This window comes from Talpa occidentalis, unplaced genomic scaffold, assembly GCF_014898055.3.
Source record: "Talpa occidentalis isolate TD23 unplaced genomic scaffold, MPIMG_talOcc4v2.1 talOcc4.9, whole genome shotgun sequence".
In the NCBI taxonomy this organism is placed as follows: Eukaryota; Metazoa; Chordata; class Mammalia; order Eulipotyphla; family Talpidae; genus Talpa; species Talpa occidentalis.
Window position 1 is genome coordinate 174,544 of NW_023605305.1, and position 21,972 is coordinate 196,515.

General features: G+C 56.4%; 1 long non-coding RNA gene across 2 annotated transcripts; it reads right to left on the minus strand.

Annotated features, from left to right (window-relative positions):
- Positions 1-3,056: 3,056 nt before the first annotated feature.
- On the minus strand, positions 3,057-17,947 carry LOC119236043 (uncharacterized). 2 transcript variants are annotated; one of them, XR_008550256.1, is made up of 3 exons: positions 17,818-17,947; positions 13,094-13,217; positions 3,057-3,593 (listed from the first exon to the last, which is right to left on the minus strand). It is a non-coding gene; the product is annotated as an uncharacterized LOC119236043 (long non-coding RNA). The 2 variants fall into 2 exon arrangements; XR_005122971.2 differs by lacking the exon at positions 3,057-3,593 and adding an exon at positions 12,653-12,789.
- Between the last annotated feature and the right edge of the window lie 4,025 nt (positions 17,948-21,972).

Consider the following 21,972-nt stretch of genomic DNA (forward strand, 5'->3'; position numbering starts at 1 on the left):
CACCCCCCTCACAGGGAAGGCCACCATGTCTCAGTCCAATGACTCCATTTCCTCAGTTGGCCCCAAATCACCTGCTTCCTCTAGAGACACAGAGGACAAGACAGAGGTCACAATGAGGGCGCAGGGTTCTTCCTGGGGCACTTCACAGCGGCGCATACTCTACCCTGTTGCTCTTGCCTCCAGATTGTGAGAATTGTCGGAACTTCTTCATTGACAGCTGTGCTGCACACAAGGCCCCTATATTCGTCAAAGACAATGAGGCGGACAAGGGGCATCCTGGCCACTCAGCCCTCACCCTCCCCCCGGGGCTGAGGATTGGGCCTTCAAGCATCCCAGAGGCTGGGCTGGGAGTCTGGAAAGAAGCCTCCGACCTGTAACTGGGCCTGCACTTTGGCCCCTACGAGGGCCCATCACAGATGAAGAGGCGGTCAACAGTGGGTATTCCTGGCTGGTGAGAGCCACACTCCTCCTGGGGTGATGGGTCTCACCTTCTCCAGGCTGGGCCAGTGGCAGGTGGGGAGAATAGGGGCCCTGAGTGCTTCATGCACTTCGGCTGAACACCAGCTCTGTGTGCAATCAGGGGTGGCTGAGAGCACAGGGAAGACGGGGGTGGTTGTTGCCTTCAGGGCCACTGAGCGACAAGAGGTGGAGACGATGACCAAGGGGAATACCCATGCCCACAGCAGAAGCCATGTCCATGCAGGCAAAAGCAGTGATGGCAGAAGGAAATCATTTCTGACCAAAGGCACTTTAATTTCTCTTCCTAAAGTGCAGATCACCAAAGGGAGAAACTTCTGAGTACGTAGGCGGAAAAGACAAGTCTTGGGCCTCTGGGTCCCACAGAGGAAGCATCTTCACAGCCTTTCCATTCCCTTCCCACCCCACTGTTGTCTCCTCCAAGCCTCTGCTCCTCCCTCTTCTCCATACAATGCTCTTTTATTTCAAGACACATGGGGGAAGGGGCTGAAAAAGATACTGCATGTCCTCAAAACATAAATCTCTGTGCTAGACAAAATGTGGGCACTTGACAAAAAAACCGAAGAGCTTAAATTGACCAGAGACAGGGGATCCCACCCACTCAGCATGGGGTGCAGCCTGCGCTCTGATGGCCACACACCCCAGTGCCTGGGGAGCTCACTGCAGACAGACAGCATAAACAGTCTAGGGACTGTAAGTATAATTTCTGTTTCCTGAGCTGTGCACACGCACACAGCCTGGACCAGGACCTCTGTCTCTGGCAGTGAGCTGGCTCTGGCTCTGAGGCTGGGGTAGGCAGCAGTCTGGCTGTGGCTTCTAAATTTAAAGAGGCTCACGCCGGTTCGATCCCCGGCTGCTCCCCGGCCACCGGAGGAGGGTCCCACATGGCGCGCAGACCCCTCCTGCCGCCCGCTGCTCCCCTCAGCAGTGTACTTCGGTCCTTCTGCCTGCTCTGCTCCCCGCTCTGGCTCTGGTGAATTCTCTCACCCTCCCGCGCTTCTGACTGTACCCAGTGCATGTATAAACAAAAACAAACAAACAAACAAATAAATAAATAAAACATGCCTCTATTAAAAAAAAATAAAAATAAATAAATAAATAAATTTAAAGAGGCTCAGCCTCGCTTCACGAGGGCTCCCCTTTTATCAGGGGACATAGAAAGTGAATAAACTAGAGTTGCTCCATGTTATGATGCTAGGACAAAGAGCCCCCCCCGATTTCCAGGAGAACCTGGGGGTGAAGGGGCCTCAGATAAAGCATGGGAAAAATGGAAAAAAGTCCCTCGAAGATGGCTGCAGGGGGGCTGATGCTGAGAGGCCTGCTGACCGAAGCATGCAGCCTACCAGACCACACTCTGGGCCATGAACCAGAAGGGAAGGCACGGTCTCGGACCTTAATGGCTCAGCAACAAGGAGGCCAGCCTGGAGTGGGCTTCACCAGTAGTCACCTGGCAGGAGGCACTGCAGCCACAGGGCCACAGTGAGTAGCACTGAGGTGGGCGGGTGTCACGTCCCTTATGAGGGGGCCTGAGGCATGACCAGAAGGTTCGCTGAGGGGGGTTCATCGCAGCAGGGGCTTGATGACAGGACAGAGGTGAGTGGGTCTCGTGCCTGGGGACTTACTTCCTGGCTTTCTTCCCCTTTGCCCCCTGAACCCAGGTACGTGAACTGTGCCAGGGACAAGGAGCAGCAGAACCTGGTGGCTTTTCAGTACCACAAGCAAATATTCTACCGCACCTGCCGGGTGGTCAGGCCGGGCCACGAGCTGCTGGTCTGGTATGGTGATGAGTACGGCCAGGAGCTGGGCATCAAGTGGGGCAGTGAGTGGAAGAGGGCACCTGCGACTAAGAGAGGTGGGTGCCGCTGTCCCCAGGCCCTCCAGGGAGGCTGGTGGGCCAGCTCCGAAGTAAAATTCAGTCCGTAAGATTTCACATCAGATGCTTCAGAAATTAAGAATTCAGTTCCTAGTGCCTCTTGGGAATAATTGTTACATTCTATTTTTTGTTCTGACTTTTTATACTCCATGCAGAAGATATACAACAGCGAAGCAGCGGGTCAGGCAGTCCCCCAGCAAGCTCACCAAGGGCGTCTGCCTGTGGCTGAGCCCCCACTCCAGCTCCCCTCTGCCACTGCAGGCTCCTGCCGCGCCAGACAGGGCTGCAGGCACTGGAGCCCCAGACAGACAGGCTGTGGCAGCACCATCCTGAGCACTGCCGGTGACACCCCCCACAGCAGCTCCCAATGTCGGGGCCAACCTTGGAGTCCAGGCTGTGGCACTGCGGGAAGGGCGCTCGGCGATAGCTGGCAGAGGCTCCCAGAGGAAGAGCTAGTGGGGCAGGGCAGGAGGCAGGCAGGGTATCTAGGGAGGCTGAGCCACCGCTCAGGTGGAGGAACACCGAGGAAGAGGGAGTCAGGAGGACACAGTGGCTCAGGGCTCCCGGCCACGCTGAGGCACTGGGGCTTTCCCACAGCAAGCTGGAGCAACCGTGTTGTTCTCTACTGCACAGCGGTATGTTGTGTTCTAAGATGACAGTCGGTTTTGGAGAATGCGCTGCAGGGCAATCCCCCAGGTACTTCACTTCCGAGGGTCGGAGAGGACTGGCATGGCTGAGGCAGGCGGGCAGGCCAGGCCAGAGAGGTAAGGCTGTGCGTGGACTTTGGAACAGGACTTCCGGAGTTTTAAAACGGGTTAAGACAGAAGAAAATAAATCAAATATGAATCTCAAGGGTAAGGCTGGAAGAAGGGAATATTTTCATTTGCTGGTTTGTGGGAAAGCGGTGCCAATCACAGCCCATGTGGCAGCAGGAACGAGTCCTTCAGTCGGCCGGGCCTGGGCCACACTTCAGTCGGTGGGCGGGGCTCGCCGTGGTGGGCGAGTGCTGCTACACTCCCAGGTCCTCATAAGGCACCACTGCGGGCGCGGCTGGGTGTTCTGATGTGCTGGTACTTCCCCGCGGAATGAAGCAGCTGCGGCACTGAGTCAGAGACATGGGGGTGCTGGTGTGAGGGGGTCCCAGCAGGCCCCTGCATGTAAGGAGCAGAGCTGTCTGATGCCACGTGCAGGGCCCTGGCCTGGTGATAGGTAAACAAGGCCTTCGATGGGGGCTTTCTGGATTCTGAAGATTTAAGTAAGTAAAGGAAGAATGGAAAATAGACCATCAAGGAACACTTGGTAGGAGACAAAGCTTCAGAATAACCGGGGGCTCTTCGGGAGACCAGGCCTAGGGCCCAGGTGACCAGGTCAACATGAATCTCAGCAAACACTCCTTCTTTCAGCAGAACCAAAGCCAGGGATCCACCCATGTCCTCCTGCTCGCTGGCCTTCTCCACTGAGAAATTCCTCAACCAACATGTGTGACACCATCATCCCACCCAGACCTTCCCAGCAACATCTGTGAGCAAACACCTCCCATCAGAGGATCCCTGCCCCGGTCATCAGAATCAGCAGCTGGCACATTCTGGTCCCCACAGCGGAATGACAAACTTGAAAGTCAAGAGGTCAAAGAAAGGCCCAGATCTTTGCTTAAAAGGATAAGGCAGAAGGTTTCAAAGGCCTTTTTCAACCTGCCAACAGGGCAAAAATGGAGCTCTAGGGAGCATGAGAGAGAGGGGTGGAGGAAGAGCCAAGCCCAGGCCAGAAAGAGAACCCAAAGGACACAGGCAAATTATTCACTGGGGTAGGATTGTCAATAACTACAACAGGCGAGTATGAAGAAGTGGGCAAGGCATTAGCATGGGGGTGCAGCCTGCGCTCCGATGGCCACACACCACAGTGCCTGGGGAGCTCACTGCAGGCAGACAATAAACAGTCTAGGGACTGTAAGTATAATTTCCCTGTTTCTTGAGCTGTGCACACGCACACAGCCTGGACCGGGGCCTCTGTCTCTGGCCATGAGCTGGCATTGGCTCTGAGGCTGGGGTGGGCAGCAGTCTGGCCATGGCAGTCACACCTCATCATACCCCAGAAGCCACACAGGGTAGAAGCCCTGTGTCTGCAGGGAGTGTGGGCGAGGCTTCAGTCGTAAGTCACACCTCATCACACCCCAGAGGACACACAGGGGAGAAGCCCTGTGTCTGCAGGGAGTGTGGGCAAGGCTTCAGCCGTAAGTCACATCTCATCACACCCCAGAGGCCACACAGGGGAGAAGCCCTGTGTCTGCAGGGAGTGTGGGCGAGGCTTCCATCATAAGTCACACCTCATCACACCCCAGAGGACACACAGGAGAGAAGCCCTATGTCTGCAGGAAGTGTGGGTGAGGCTTCAGTGATAGATCTATCCTCATTACACCCCAGAGGACACACACAAGGGAGAAGCCATGTGTCTGCAGGGAGTGTGTGCAAAGCTTCAGTCGTAAGTCACACCTCATCACACCCCAGAGGACACACAGGGGAGAAGCCCTGTGTCTGCAGGGAGTGTGGGAGAAGCTTCAATCATAAGTCACACCTCATCACACACCAGAGGACACACAGGGGAGAAGCCATGTTTCTGCAGGGAGTGTGCACAAGGCTTCAGTCAGAAGTCACACCTTATCACACCCCAAAGAACACACAGGAAAGAAGCCCTGTGTCTGCAGGAAGTGTGGGAGAAGCTTCAGTGATAGATCTATCCTCATCAGACCCCAGAGGACACACATAGGGGACAAGCCGTGTGTCTACTGGGTGTGAGGGCGAGGCTTCAGTCATAAGTCACACCTCATCATACACCAGAGGACACACACAGGGGGAGACCCTCTGTCTGCAGGGAGTGTGGGCGAGGCTTCAGTCATAAGTCACACCTCATCATACACCAGAGGACACACACAGGGGAGAAGCCCTGTGTCTGCAGGGAGTGTGGGCGAGGCTTCAGTCATAAGTCACACCTCATCATACACCAGAGGACACACACAGGGGAGAAGCCCTGTGTCTGCAGGGAGTGTGGGCGAGGCTTCAGCCGTAAGTAACACCTCATCACACACCAGAGAACACACAGGGGAGAAACCCTGTGTCTGTAGCAGGGTGAGTCAGTCATTATCAGTGAATCACATCTCAGCAGCCACAGAGGACAAAACCAGCCACCACTTATTCTGCACTTCCTCTGGGGTTGGGGGTGGGGGCTTCAGAGGAAGTCTACTGACCGGTCCACTCCCCACATGCCTAGTGGGGTCAGAAACCAACTGAACAAACCTCCACTCTCAAGACAAGAGATGAGGACACACAGGTACTTGAGTAGCATGACTGTCAATCCCCTCCATGGTTTTGTCTGTTTTGTCGTCTTTGCTCTAGTAAATTTTGTCTCCGTACAAATTTGACCCAGGTCACGTACCTCATTGGTCCTTGAAAACATAGAGGATCAGGAGGGCCATGGAAAACTCACTCTCACCCAACCTCTGGCAAGGTGTCTATCTGGAATCAGACTAAGTAGGTAACTGGAGAATCGGTTGCTGGGCCCAGGGAGAGCAATCCAGGACTGAGACTCCCGGGGAGGGAAGTCCCTGTCCAGAGGAAAGTGGGGCCTTTTCTCTTGAAAGAGCCCTTGCCTCTGAGGACAGCCTGCTCCCTCCCTCTGGGGCCTCTCCAGCTCCTGCCTCTGCAGCCTGGGGTGAAGCCCTGGTGTGTGGTGTGCTGTGCCTCCCTCCTGCCCCTCAGGGTCCGCATTGTGGGGCTCCGCATTGTGGGGCTCCGCACATGGACTCCGGACCCAAGCCGAGGCCTGCCCTGAGGAGGACAGGACACTCCAGCTCTGCTGTCCCGTTTGTAGCTATTCGAGGGGGTGAAGGCCAGTCTCTTCAACAGCACGGCCACAGCGGGTGGCTGGCAGTGCAGGCCCACCCCGCCTTGTCCTCTCCCTGCAAAGCGCTCAGTGCCCACTTGCAGGTGGTCATCGCTGGTCAAGGGAGGGGTGGGGCCTGGGGGCCAAATGCATTGGGGGGCCGACACCCCACGCTCTGTGACTCGACTCCCCGGGGGAGGAGGCGTGAGGTCAGGGATGCGCCTCCTCCCAGGCCACTGCCCTTCCACGGGGGTGCGAGGGCGACCTCACAACCCCCCGACGTGGGCGGGCCGTGGAACCCCGTACGGGGACCCCGCCTGCCGCGACCGCCGGGGCGCGGGTCCTCCCAGCCTGCGCGGCGCGCGGAGACCAAACCGCACGCAGCGCCCGCCCCGGAAGGCCCCGGGGGTCCCAGCCCACTCCACGCCTCCGCGGTCACCTGTTTCCTGCGCGGGTCGGAAGGAGGGCGCCGGGCCGCTGCCCGCGAGGAGAGGACCCGCGCCCCGCGGCGTCCTGGCCGGGCTGGTGGGCGGGACACAAGTGGTGGGCGGGGCTCGCTGTGTGGGCGGGGCCGGTGGGCGGGGCCCGCCGCGGTGGGCGGGGCCAGGCGCCGCGGGAGGGGCGGGGCTTGGAGCGTGGGGGCCGCAGCAGCCCGCGGGGTCCAGCCAGCTGTGGGCCCGCGCGGGGACCCCACACTCCAGCTCCCAGGACGGACTCGAGCCCCCGCAAGGCCGCGCAGTCCCGGGCGCAGCGGGCGAGAGCGGCTCCCCGCGCCGGGCTCCCAGCGGGCGCGGCGCAGCCTCGCGGGGCCGGGGCTGGGGGTCCAGCGGCCCCGACGGCCCGTCCCGGCTCTGGAGCGCAGCGGCTCCGGGCCGCGGGGTGCCGAGGGCGGCCTGAGCGCCGGGGCCGGGTGCGCTTTCCCCGCCTCCGGGACCCAGGGGCCGGGCCCGCAGGGAGAGGAGCGCCCCGCGGCCCCGCCGCACACGGGACGCCCAGGGGCCTCTGGCCAGTGCGGGGCGCGGGGGGCCGCGCCGACCTTGTGGCGGTTTCCTTGAGACGCTTCGGCCCCTTTAGAACTCGCAGAGCGGGTGCGGGGGGTCGGAGAGCAAGAGCCCCCGCCCCCACCCTAACCCTAACCCGCTGGGGGGACGGAGCCGGCCCTTTCGTAGCTCCAGGCCCGGCCCGGCTGGAGAAAAGCCTCCAGGCTCCCCAGCCCCGTGCGCGCCCCGCCGTGGGCGCTCCTCTCCCGCCTGGGCCTCGAGCGCCAGGGCCAGATGGGGGGGCTGCCCCCTCTTGGGGTCGGCAGCCTGAGGGTCAGGGCGGGGGGGGGGGGTGTCGGGCGAGTGCACAGGCGCAGCGGGGGGGCCCCGTGGCCACGCCCAGGCCCGCCACCCCGCCCCATACGCCCGCCCCACGGTGCCGGCCCCCACCCACTCGTGGGGAGCCCCAGAGCCCACGTGTCCTCCAAGGAGAGCCAGGGAGAGGTCAGGGACCCGCAGGGCCCCGTTCCCGAAAGGCCACTCCGCAGATCGCGGCTCCCGGGACGCACTGAGCGCACTGGGGGACGCGGGGGCGTCTGTCCGGGGCTGACCCTTCAGCGCGTCCTGCGGGGAGACGCGGCCCCTGGGCTCTGCGAGAGCACAGCATGTGGGGGTTCCTGTCTGCCGGAGACCAGCTCCGGGGAACGGGGCTGAGAAGAGGGCTCCGAGGGAACCGAGGAGTAAAGGAAAGACAGACACTGAGTAGGGTGGAGGAGACGCGGGGCTCAGGGGACGCTGGGCCTCCGTTCCAGGCTCAAGCGTCCCAAGTGCCCGGGGGCCACTCGTGTTGATTGAACAAACCGCCCCCCCCACTAGACCACGAATCATCCTCGGCATTTTGCCTGGTTTGATCCGGGAGTACATCCAGGTCCTGGTAATTGGGGATCTTCTGCTCCCACTGTAACCTGGCCTGCCTCTCAGTCCTAGCTTTGCTGACACAGGAAAGGACATCATGGCCTGGACATGGGCCAGTCTCCTAGCCCGTGCTGACCAATCTTCCCATCACGACCCTGACCTTCATCTCGTCCCAGCATGTCAGCCCTTCAGGGTCTCCAATATCTGTCTCTCAGGGATGTCAAGGATCCCTTCCCTCCCTTGCGCTACCCAGAACGTCCAGCCCCACACACAACAGAGCAGGAGCCATCAGCTCCAGCCTTGCCCCTGTCTCAGGAGGCCCCTTCCAGAGGGTGCCCCCTGAGCCCACGGATGTTGGCTGTGCCTTTTGTAGGATGCCCTGTGTCCTGCGGAGCAAACTCTGTGGATGGAAGGATGGATGGATGTCTAACTCTCCATCCAAGATGGCAGGTTTATTCTAAGGAGAGAGCGGGGAGGACAGGATGCCAGCTCGAGCACCAGCACACTGAGAGCGCTGTCCCTGACTGGGACTGGCTCATGAAAAGAGATGACCAACTTCCCAGTAACAGGAGGTGCCACCGGAAGGAGAAGCCACCTCCCCCACTGCGCTGAGGCCAGAGGCTGGCTTGGAGACACACCTGCCTGGGCACCAGCGGGTAGTAAGGGCTGCTCGGAAGAAACATTTCTTGCTTGGGGGCCCTAAATCTGCCCTTGACTTCGGGGGTACCAGGAGTTTCCCCCAAACAAGGGAAGGGTAGTCTGTTTGGCCATCCATTCGGCCACCCCAGGTGGATTCAAGCCATGGCCATGACCACGGGCCTGTGCTTTCCTTCCTTTGTCCCAGGACAGTACGTGTTGGCTTCTGTCACCTCTAGGTTGCTTGGTTTGGGCTCCATCCACCTTCCCTGGCATGTTAACATGTGCTGAGACATGTTTGAAGACAATCATGAGGCATGTCAGCTGGGCTGTCCTCGCCACCCATGCGGTGTCTGTATCCCACACTTGTCCTGACGGACCCCACGCTGACCCTCCTCCCTCCCCATGTCATCTCGGGGTCTGTGGCCTCTGCCCAAAGGAGTCCAGGGACAGGGAGGCAGCTTCAGGGACAGCACAGCAGGGACTTTGGGACAGGGAAGGGAGGCAGCTGAGAACAGGGCAGAGACACTCAGGAGGGCTGAGAAGGGCAGCACTCTCGGGAACCTGGGCCAGGGGAGGTACAGAGAGAAACTCTGAGAGAAGAGCCGGGGAGACCGCACCTCTGCTGGAGGAGGACCTCCGCGGAGACAAAGAGCCAGTCCCACAATCAGATGATGAGATTTCAGAATAGAGGGAGAGACTCAGGCCCACGACGGCGTCCTCGCCCCTCCTGAGCACAGCGTCCCTGGCAGTCCTGACTTTCTTCCTTGGAATAAATGGTTCTTTACTTTCTGAGAAAAGTTTCTGTCTCTGCTGATTTTTTGTGGGACGAGACCCTGTGGTGGCTCAAGGATTAAAGGAACAGCACACAGCGGGGATGCAGGGGGTGACTGTGGCCTCCCTCAGAGGCCCCTTCCCCCTGAGGAAACCCAGCCTAGCCTTGCAGAGGCTGGACGCGACGCCTTGCTGCCCCGTGTGGAGAGTGTGTCCCCTCACAGGCCAGGACGGCATGCCAAGGGAGGCGAGGGTTTGAAGCCGCGCGGCAGCCCCTCTCTGCTCTTCCAGCTGTTTCGATGGAACACGGGTGACTTTAAAGAAAAGCACCTGGAGGCCTCGGCCGAGGCACTGCATTTTGGGCAGGACGTTGAGTGGCGCGGGGGGGGGGGGGGGGGCGGTTCCGCGCGAGAAGAGGACACCGAGGCCCGTGAAGAGCCGGCCCGGCTGCGACCCACAAGCTCCCACGGGCGGGGGAACCCACCGGGAAGGACGTGTGTTCAGTATCTGAGAACCGGACCCCGCCCACTGGCGCCTGTGCGTCCCCCGCACGGCCCGGGTCCCCCACGGGCAGATCTCGGAGGACGCGGGGCTGGCGGACGTGGCCGCCCTGCCGAGGGCCAGGTCGCGGGCTGGCGCCGAGGGACCGCCCGCACGTCCACCCGGGGAGGGCGGCCACCGCCGGCCCCACGATCAGACCCGCGGTCCGGTCCCGGCGGGGCCTCCCTTCCCGGGGGCCCTAAAGCGGCGGGGGGGGGGGGGGCGCTTCGCCGGCTCCCGGACAGTCCCCGCAGAACTCGGAGACCCCGCCACGCCACGCCCCCGCCACGCCACGCCCCCGCCACGCCACGCCCCGCTGCCCCCGGACTCCGCGCCCGCCACGCCCGCAAGCCCCGAGCGTCAGGGCGGCGAGATCCCGCGAGATCAGGCCGCGCCCGCGAGACTTGCACACTGGACCCCGCGAGGCCTCCCGCCGAACCCGCGCCGGCGCCGCCATCTTGACCGGCCCCGCGGCCCCGGGCAGAGAGGGCTCGGGCCCGCTGCGGCGGGCTTTGCGGTCTGAACATGGTGCCTGCGGCCGGACTGGACGCAAGACTTCCCTCCCGAGTTCTCGGAATGGGCCTCCGCCATCGTGGCGAGCCCCGCGGCCCTGGGGTGAGAGCCCGCAAAGTCGGCTCCCTGCCGTTGCACTCCCACCATCTTGGCGAGCCCGGCGGCCAGTCCCCTGAGGTGGCGGCTCAGCCGGACTCTCGGCCTGCGGGCCCTGAGTGCGCGCCGGGCATAGCTGCTACAGGGCAGCCCTGATAAAGCGGGTTGCCCGACTGTGGCCCTCGCCCTCGCTTAAAGGGGACTCACTGCTGGCGCCCCAAGGGCCCACGAAGGGTCTTTCACAGGGCAGGGGAAGGAGGAAACGGCCAACTCGGAGGAAAGAGGGAGATGAAGTCTTGAATGCGTCCTACCCGCTCCGCCGACCTGGAATCCCAGCGGCCCGGGGGCCGAGAGCAGTGCCGGGCGCCCAGCCCCACCGACTGGCTGGTTTTGTGGACACGCGGAGAAGATGGCCGCCGGCCCCGCCCTCAGGCCCTCGCAGCCGCCCTCGGGCTCCTGGGAACTGTAGTCCCAGCGTCTTGGCGGCGGGGGCGGCCTCCGCAAAGCCTGTGTGGCGTTGCGCGCCGGACGCCCTTTCCCCCAACACAGCCGCGGATCGAGCTGGTCTCGGGCTGACGGTCCGCCGGCCGCGCCGCCAGACCCGGTGCGGCCCGCCCGCGCAGCCGTCTGGCCCGTCAGCCCGCGCGCCCGAGTCCGCGGCTGTCCCAGGCGTCCGGGCGGGCCGGGGCTGTGGCGCGGCCTCCACGCCGGGGTCTCTGCGCGGCCGCCCGGCGGGCTGCGGGCACCTGCCCCGCCCTGCAGCGGCGGGGAAGCGGCGGCGGCTCCGCGCGGGCTCCCGCCCGTCAGCCCTTCCCCGCCGGGCCCGCGGTCCCGGCTCCTCTCGGGCCGCACCGCCCTCCGCCGCCACCAGGGGGCGCCGCGGCCCGGCCGCCTCTGCCCAGCCCTTTCCCGGGCCCCAGACGCTCCCACCGGCGGTGCCCGCGGCCTGAGCGGCGATCGGGGCGGCGTGGGGGGACGCCCGCACGGCAGCGTCGGGTCCGGTCGCCGCGGGGCCGACAGGGCCGAGGAACACGGGAAGCGGCGCGGACAGAGTGGGGCGGGGCGGGGGCGCGCTTGCCCGCGCTGAGCTGCCCGCTGCCGGGGGGCTCGGGGCCAAAGCCGACAGAATGAGGCTCCCGGGAGCAGGAAATCCACCCGCGCCCCGCGCCCCGCGCCCGCGCGCCCCGCGCCCCGCGCCCCGCGCCCCGCGCCCGCGCCGGAAGGGACCCGGACCCAGAACGATGATGAGCAGGGAGCGATTCGGCAAGGCCCAGAAGGGAGGCAGGAGGGAGCGGGGTCTCTCAGCAGCGACCACAGCGGCTGCGGGAAGGAGGAGCTGCGGGACAGCAGGCGAGGGAGGAGCTGCCGGGTGGGGGCTCACAGGGCGACGGGCCAAAGCGGAAAAGAATGAGGCCTCACGGGGGCTGGTCCTCCACCCTCGGCCCCACCCCCACTCCCAGAAGCTGAACAGGAGTCCAGGGGCAGCGGGGCAGACAAGGAGAACTTGACCATAGCCAGTGCGAGCTTGGAGGGCCCGGGGGAGGCCCAGCAGCGAGGCAGGAGGGAGACGGGAGCAGGGGAGGGAGTGCGCATGGGCACTGGGCCGTGGCAGGGGAGAGATTGCGTCAAAGCTTTGAAGAGGGCGGCTGGACCCAGCGAAATGTCACCCGGAAGAGCTGAATCCTGGACTCTCGCTCATTGCTGACCGTGTCCATTCCTACCGCCCTTCTGCGGGGAGCTGGGAATTGACGGTTTTGGCTACAAACAGTCTGAATCCTCTCATCACCCACCCCACCACCACCACCACACACACCTCTGGCCTACCTTCCAGCTCCTGTATGCATAAATGAATAAATCTTTTTTAAAAAATCTTGATTTGGGGCCTCCCCGGTGGCGCAGCGGTTGAGCACTGGGTTGCGAAGCTGCCCGCGGCCTCTGTGGCGCCGGTTCGATCCCCGGTTGCTCCCCGGCCACCAGAGGAGGGTTCCACATGGCGGACAGACCTCTCCTGCCGCCCGCTGCTCCCCTCAGCAGTGTGCTTCGGTCCTTCTGCCTGCTCTGCTCCCCGCTCTGGCTCTGGTGAATTCTCTCACCCTCCCGCGCTTCTTACTGTACCCAGTGCATGTATAAACAAAACAAACAAGTAAATAAAAATCATAAATAAATAAAAATATATGCCTCTTAAAAAAAATAAAAAAAAATGTTTTAAAAAAATCTTGATTTGTGAAAATGTCCTCCGGCTCTTAATTTACAGGGAGAAATGATTGGAAACCATCTCAATGAAAACCCAAGGAAACAGTCCACCATATCTCACAGATACATCAAATGTGACCATGTTCAGTGAAGAAAGTGGAAGATAAAACTCTCGAGATAGTGTTATTCCAGCATGGATAGAAAACATGAGTGAACTCACCTAGTGTGCATGTGGACTAGAATGGACGTGGCGTCCAGTGCAACACCATACAGCAGTGATAGCAGGAGGCTCTAGCTGCAGCCAATCCTGGGGATCACCTTGCCCCACATCTTCTTGAAAGAGTCTAGATAAAAATGAACCAAATAGGGCTGATTTCTATTCCACATACCAGACAAAATGAAAATCATGCTTTCATGCTACACTTCATAATACGCCATCATGTGAGAACGTTGTCCTGAAGAGCATGGGGAATCGTTATTGTAAAGGTCACCTATTGGTGCATACTCAGAGAGGAAGATGAGGACATGTGATGGTATGTTTCTTCCCCAGTTCATGGGAGTTCATGTTGTGATTCTGAAACTCTACATGGATACGAACTGCCCTTATACACGGGTGTTCTAGGTCACAATTCAAAATAATGGAAATCACCGGGAAGAGAGTCAGCTAACTCATAAAAGTGTTTCTCTTTAGATGAAAAATCTTTGTTGACCATTGGTCATTTTATTTTAATCTACAGTTGAAATTTCCTAGAATGTACACAGCTCTCTCTCAGAAGAACCAGTCGACTCAAGATAATGAAAAATTCACCAGTGCACTTATATCCCCAATCCTTGGCAGGTAAAAAAGAACCAGGAAAATGACTTTTAAAGTGAATCACTCCATTGTGGTCACAGCAAAACTACTTTTAAGGGTGAAACTATGGCCTTCTTGCCAGTCAGGCAGGCATGGGCAGAGCAGCTTCACTTGGAGTGAATGTCAAGGTCACCTCATTGATGGTAGTGAGGGGGTTTGGGTTTCTGGCCTGAACCTAGGCTCCTGCTCATTCGTAAATCCAGACAAACACATTTTGCCTTTTTAAAAAAAAAAATTATCAATGTATTCTGCTTAACCCACAAGCTTTATATTACTTTGATTTAGGGGGAAAAGAAGTGACACTAAGACACTCATTCAAAGTCCAGACCCTTCCAGCTTTTCAATACAAGAGTTCTGAAAGCTGTACATACCTATGGAATGAAATGGCCAAATGATGAATGGAGCCATGACTTTTCATAAAACAAGATTTGAAGTAACAGAGATCTTTCCTCTGCCTAGTTCATTGCCTTTACCAAAAAACAAACCACAAAAAGGAATACAACAGAATACGGCCTCCCTCCCTGGTGGGGCAAGGGGTTAAGATGCAACCTATGAAGTTGTCCACAGTCACTGCAGCGGGAGTTCCATCCCCGGCCAGGGAGCTACCCACATGGTGCAGCAGACCTCTCCTGTCTCACCCCCTGCTCCCCTCAGCAGTGTATTTCAGTCTGCCTGTTCTGTTCCTCGCTCTGTCTCTGGTGAATCCTCTTACCCCCCACACCTCTGCCCTGTACCCCAGTTCTTATATGCATAAATAAATCTTTAAAAAAATAGGGGGCCTCCCTGGTGGCCCAAGGGGTTAAGATGCAACCTATGAAGCTACCTGCAGACACTGAAGCACGAGTTCGATCCCCGGCCAGGGAGCAACCCACATGGCGCAGAAGACCCCTCCTGACTCGCCCGCTGCTCCCCTCAGCAGTGTATTTCAGTCGATCTGCCTGTTCTGTTCCCCACTTTGTCTTTGGTGAATCCTCTCACCTCCCACACCTCTGGTCTGTACCCCAGTATGCATAAATAAATAAATCTTGTATGCATAAATAAATAAATCTTTAAAAAAAAACAGGACAGAATAGAATGAAAATTCCTGTGTTGTAGATCAACTCGCCCCACATTAGTAGCCATCCCCAGGGTCCTGCCAGATAGCCCCCTGTCCTTTTCTGTCTCCTCCTAGAGCTCAGATCCTGATGATGGTAGCAGAGATTCAGCCACAGCCATGGTGGCGAAGGGAAAGGTGCAGGGTGTGGGGAGCGGAGAACAGGGAGAGGTGGCTGAGACATGTGTCCTAAGCCTTGAAGAAAACTGCTGGAGGGAGTGAAAGGCAAGAGGAGGATGAGAAGAACTCTGGACTCTCGCTCATCCCTGACTACAACGCATCAACTCCTACCGCTCTTCTGCAGGGGCGGGGGAGTTGGGAATACGGAGCTTTCTTTGTCAATGGAAAGAACCCTTCTCCTTTGGAAATAGGAATTCCGGAAGTGCTTGCGACACACCTAAGAATTGATGTGTCCAAATGCTACGCGGGCCTGGAGAGGGACAAATCGTCGATAACAATCTCCAGGAGGATCCCAGGGAATGGAACCATCCATCACCACAGATCCAGCCCAGGAAGACACCGTGTGTGTGTGTGTGTGTGTGTGTGTGTGTGTGTGAGAGAGAGAGAGAGAGAGAGAGAGAGAGAAGTCTCAGGTGAGATTTGGTGATGAAGTGTATGCGTGGGCAAACAGGTGGGAGGAGAAATGATGTTGTGTATGTTGGAGAGACAAGGTGAGAAATGAGAAACTGCCTGCCGATGTGTGCTAGCGAGACTCCCCCGGTGCACTCCCTGACTTACCCAGCTGCAAGACCCCTGAGAAAACACTACTTAGAAAATGCCGCTCCAGATAGGAAAATTAATGTGCTGCCAGGAGGAAACAGGAAATACCTGAATTTGGTGTTGTACAATGGAGATTCCACAAGAGGGAAAAACACAAAAAGATGCTGCTAACGTGACAAACTTTGTCTTTAATTTGACCAATACACATTTGACAAAATAGAATAAAGCAGCCCATTGACGGGCACAAGGTATTTACAGTAACAGCTGTGAAAACAAAATTGACGTATTTTCAAGCAAGTGTCTATTTATAAAGTTTCCTGTTGTGAGTATGGAAGACTTCCTGCTCCTACTCATGCCCTGGCCAGACATCCCAACGGTGGGAGTGTGGGGGCGCACATAAGGCCCAGGAGCAGGAGGTATGGGCTCTAAAACACCTGGCAACTGAGAATTATCTATTGGCATGAGCTCCGGAGCAAGAGAAGGGCCGGATTCTGGGGTAAGACAGAGAATGGAAGACTCCTAAGGAAACACCTAAGTACAAGACCTAACGTCACACTGATCTTTGCCAGTTTCCTTAGAGAAGGCTGGACTCTTATTTTTTTTTTTTAACTTACTCAATTTTCCCCTTTTGTGGCCTCCCCTGGTGGCACAGGCAGTTGAGCGCAGCACTGTGAAGCTGTCCACAGCCTCTGCAGCACCGGTTCAATCCCGGCCGGCCGTCAAAGGTTCCACATGGCGCGACAGACCTCTCCTGTCGTGCCTGCTGCTTCCCTCAGCAGTGTATTTTGTCAGTGCACCTGTTCTGTTCCCTGCTCTGTCTCTGGTGAATCCTCTCACCCTCCCGTGCATCTGACCTGTACCCCGGTTCTTGTAAAATAAATAAATAAATAAATAAATAAATAAATAAATAAATAAATCTTTAAAAAATATTTTCCCCTTTTGCAAAAAAAACACTAACCCCAAGACTCCCATTTTCCATGACATAAAAGCTAATAAACATCTAGAAACAGCTCAAGATTTACAAACTTATTTTATATCCAAAAGAAACTTTAAAGTAACTATTTTTAAAGATTTATTTATTTATGCATACAAGAACTGGGGTGCAGACCAAAGATGCAGGGGTGAGAGGACTCACCAGAGACAGAGTGGGGAGCAGAACAGGTGGATTAACTGAAACACACTGCTGAGGGGAGCAGTGGGGAGACAGAAGAGAGGTCTCCTGCACCATGTGGGCAGCTCCCTGGGATTGAACTCCCATGCTGCAGTGGCTGTGGATAGCTTCATAGTGCTGAGTCTTAACCCCTGTGCCACCAGGGAGGCCCTAAAATAACTTTTATAATCTGAAAATACACATGAGCAAAATTTCTCAAATTTTTCTCTCCTAATTCTTAAACACTCCAACTAATAATTTCCATTGTCTGAAATTACTTCCATAACGAGATACACTTTAAAATCCAGCACCGGGCCTCCCCGGTGGCGCAGCGGTTGAGCGCTGGGTTGCGAAGCTGCCCGCGGCCTCTGCGGCGCCGGTTCGATCCCCGGCTGCTCCCCGGCCACCGGAGGAGGTCCCACATGGCGCGCAGACCTCTCCTGCCGCCCGCTGCTCCCCTCAGCAGTGTCCTTCGGTCCTTCTGCCTGCTCTGCTCCCCGCTCTGGCTCTGGTGAATTCTCTCACCCTCCGCGCTTCTGACTGTACCCATGCATGTATAAACAAACAATAAATAAACATGCCTCTATTAATAAATAAATAAAAAATAATAAAATCCAGCACCATGGCCTCCCAGGTGGCACAAGGGGTTAAGCACAGCACTGTAAAGCTATCCACAGCCTCTGCAGCACAAGCTTGATCCCCAGCCAGGGTGCTGCCCACATGGCGCAGCAGACCTCTCCTGTCTCCCTGCCGCTCCTCTCAGCAGTGTATTTCAGTAGATCTGCCTGTTCTGTTCCCTGCTCTGTCTCTGGTGAGTCCTTTCACCGCCCCCCACCCCCCGCACCTCTGGCCTGTACCCCAGTTCTTGTATGAAAAAATAAATAAATTTTTAAATAAAACAAAATCGAGCACCACTTGCTCTTGTTAAAGGGAATGCCCACCTCCTCCATAATATTCAAAGACACAACATGAGAGACTGTATCCAGGTGGAAAAGAATTTGAATTTACTGAATTACATAAACAAAGCCCATAAAAAAATAACCTGTTTCCTTGTAACACTACTGAGACATGCAGGCAGCCAAACACATCAACGTCTATGATCCAACAAGACTAGTGAACTAACTCTACCTTCGACAAATGGCTTCCACGGGCCTTTGCAGAGCAGCCGCATTCCAAGCTCAGATCTGCTGCTCCTCCACTGGTGGCTCAGGAGCTTCCATCAGCTTATCTTCCTCTTCATTGTGCCAGCTTTGACAATGAGTCTTGATTCAAAATTACAACATGGACATTTAAGTAAACTTTGCCATGGGCTGCTACAGGATTTTTGAGTAGAGATTCCAAAAGAAAAGCCTTGCCACAAATAGTGTAAGGACTGTGGACATTATGCTTATTTACTAAGTGATGCAAAACAGCGCCCTTTTTCATTGCACGACAGCAGCAGATTTTGCAATAATACTTCCACATTTCATGTATTTTGAAATCTCCTCTTCAGAGATAAAAGTCTCTTTTTCTTCAGTAAATTGTAGTACATTTTTGGAGTGCTCTAAGGTAGCCATATCCATCTTGCTCTCTACTAATATCAATAGATTCCAAATTCACCTCTTCTTGGTCACTACTTGACTCTTTTTTTTTTTTTTATAGAGGCATGTTTTTATTTATTTGTTTGTTTGTTTGTTTTGTTTGTTTATACATGCACTGGGTACAGTCAGAAGCGCGGGAGGGTGAGAGAATTCACCAGAGCCAGAGCGGGGAGCAGAGCAGGCAGAAGGACCGAAGTACACTGCTGAGGGGAGCAGCGGGCGGCAGGAGAGGTCTGCGCGCCATGTGGGACCCTCCTCCGGTGGCCGGGGAGCAGCTGGGGATCGAACTGGCGCCGCAGAGGCCGCGGGCAGCTTCACAACCCAGCACTCAACCGCTGCGCCACTGGGGAGGCCCATTGACTCTTTTTTTTTTTTTAAGATTTCTTTATTTATGCATACAAGAACTGGGGTACAGGTCAGAGATGTGGGGGGTGAGAGGATTCACCAGAGACAGAGCGGGAAACAGAACAGACAGATGAACCGAAGACACTGCTGAGGGGAGCAGCGGGGAAACAGGAGAGGTCTGCTGCGCCATGTGGGTAGCTCCCTGGCCAGGGATTGAACGTGTGCTGCAGTGGCTGCGAATAGCTTCACAGTTTGCATCTTAACCCCCTGTGCCACCAGGGAGGTCCCACTACTTGACTCTTGACCCTTCATATCTATCACATACAAATCTGTGTTCATAAACTCATTGCTACTCAGCTCAGCACCTGAGTTTTCTTGGTTGTCTTACAGTTGAGAGGTCAACTCTAAGTACATGGGGTCAAGTACAGGTCTGAGGTCATGGAGAGAGGACAGGGGTCAAGAAGAGGTCAACCCTCAGTTCTCCAGGTCATGAAGAAGTTAGGGCTCAAGGAGAGGTCAACCCTAAATACTTGGGGTCAAGAGTGCAGCATAGAATTCAGTGAATTCAGAGTCACGCTTTCCTAGTCACTCGGGGTCGTGAAGAGATAAGTGAGTTCACAGAGAGATCAAATATAGGAATTAAGTCAGAAAATTAAATTAGGGTTAGGGTAGGGGGTCAAGGTTAGGGCTAGGGGTCAAGGTTAGGGTCAGGGTTCATGGTTGGGGTTAGGGTCAGGGTTACTCAATCTGTACACACCCTCCCACACCTATTTACAAACGCAAACACACAATCACTTAATGCATTACTCGCCTAGGCTCACACACACATATCAGAACTTCATTGCACATATAGACACACTTTCACAGACAGTGCTTCACACAGGTGACTAGTCACTGACATCTTCATGACCCCTTGTGTTTAGGCTTGATCTCTCTGTCTACCATACCTGTATGTAATTAACCATCAGACCCTTTCAAATATCTCTCTCTCTGATTTATCCCCTCACACCACACACTAACCCACTCTAACCCCAACCCCAACCGCCACCCTCACCCTCTGACTCGCACCCTAACCCATTACCCATATTACACTTATGCCAAAGCCAAAGACAGTGAATTAAAAAAGAAAATTATAGACCAGTATCTCTGATGAGCATAGATGCAAAAACATTCTACAAAGTCCTAGCAAACTGAATACAGCAACATATAAAGAAAACCATCCACCACAATCAAGCAGTTTCACCCCAGGGATGCGAGGCTGGTCCTACACATGCAAATCAATCAGTGGTCGCCAGAGCAACGCAAACCAAGACAGAAACCACAGGAGCATCTGGCTAGATGCCCAAAGGCATGACAAGCTCCAACATCAATTTGTGATCACGAAACACTCAACAAATGGGAGTAATGGAATTTATCTAAACATCGTAAAGACCACATATAACAAACCCACAGCCCACGTCACATCAGTGGTGAAAAGCTGGAAGCATTTGCCCTGGAAATAGGAGCAAAACAGGGCCCACCATTACCGCTGTGCGTCAACAGAGCCCCGGACGAACCAGCCAGAGCAAGCAGGCACTAAAAAGACACAAATCCAACTCAGAAACGGTCACTATTTATACATGACATGTAGATACACTTGGACAAACCGAAAGATTCTACCAAAAAAAACTTTCAGAAATAACAAATGAGGACGGTAAAATGGCAGGACACAAAATCAGTTCACAAAAATCAGTGCATTCCTATGTGCAGCAACGTATCCGAGGAAGGGAAACAAAGAAGACCATCCCACTTACAATCACACCAGAGCAAATGAGATTCCTGGGAGTAAACGTTACTAAGGAGGGGAAGGCCCTGTATATTGAAAACTGAAATTCTGTTAAAGGAAATAAAAGAGAACACAGAGAAATGGGAAGATGTCCTGTGTCCACGTCATTGAGAAGGCCACACTGCCCAACGTGGGTCACAGTCAGTGCAACACCAATGCCTTTTTTCTTTCAAAGATTTGTTTTATTTATTTATGCACACAAGAGCTGGGGTGCAGGCCAGAGGTGTGGGGGGTGAGAGGACTCCCCAGAGACAGAGTGGGGAGCAGAACAGGTGGATCTGCTGCTGAGGGGAACAATGGGGAGACAGGAGGGGGCTGCTTATGTGGACAGACCCTGGGGATCCTGCTGGGGATCAGGATCAGGATGGCACTCAGGCTGGGTGGCTCAATGCCTTTTTTCAAGGAAACAGAACAATTAACATGTGTATGGAACAACAAAGACCCCAAATAGCAAAACAATCCTGAGGAAAAAGAAGAAAATGGAGGTACACCCCTCCCAGCTTCACACACCGTTACACAGAGGAGGTAGCCAGCAACACACAGCAAGGCACTGGGCCCAAAATGGAAACCCAGAACAATGCAGTGGAACAGAGAGCCTGGGGCGACCCCCGCATGACCGCCCACACACACATGTGGACAGCAAGCCAACAGCCTCTTAAGGAACGGGGCCAGAAAGGTGGGCGATCACTTGCAAGAAGATGAAACGAGACCCATACTTAATGCCACACACTAGACTCAAATGGACTCGTGATCTGGTAGAGGGTGTGTGAGGGAGTGTGTGAGGGTGAAGGTGTGTGGGGTGAGTGTGTGAGGGAGTGTCTGAGGTTCTGTGAGGGGGTGTGTTGTGAGGGTGTCTAAGAGTGTGAGGGGGTAAGGGAGTTGAGGGGGTGAAGAGGTGGCGGGGTGTGAGGGTGAGGGGGATGAGGGGGGTGAGGCGGTATGAGGGGGTGTAAGGGGGTTAGGGGTGTGAGGGTGAGGGTGTGAGGGATGAGGGGGATGAGGGGTGTGAGGAGAGTGAGGGTGTGAGGGCATGAGGGAGTGTGAGGAGGGTGAGGGGGTAAGGGGGTGAGAGGGTAAGGGTGTGAGGGGGCGAGGGTGAGGGAGGGGATGAGGGGGTAAGGGGTAGTGTGAGGGGGTGATGGGGTGAAGGGCTGTGTGGGGTGAAGAGGTATGAGGGTGTGAGAGCTTGAGGGGTGTGAGGCAGTGTGAGGGGGTGAGGGGGTGTGAGGGGGTTGAGGGAATGTAGGGGTGAGGAGGTGTGAGGGATGAGTGTGTGTGAGGGGTGGGTGTGAGGGGTATAAGGATGTGAGAGGGTATAAGGGGGTGAGGAGATATGAGGGGGTTGAGGAGGTGAGAGGGTGTGAGGGAGAAGGGGGGTGAGGGGTTGTGAAGGGGTGAGGGGGTGGGGGGTTGAGGGGTTGTGAGGGGGAGGGAGGAGGGTATGAGTGGATTGAAGGGGGGTGAGGGTGTGAGGGGGTATGAGGAGGTGAGGTGTGAGGGGTATGAGAGGATGTGAGGTGGTGAGGGGTAAGT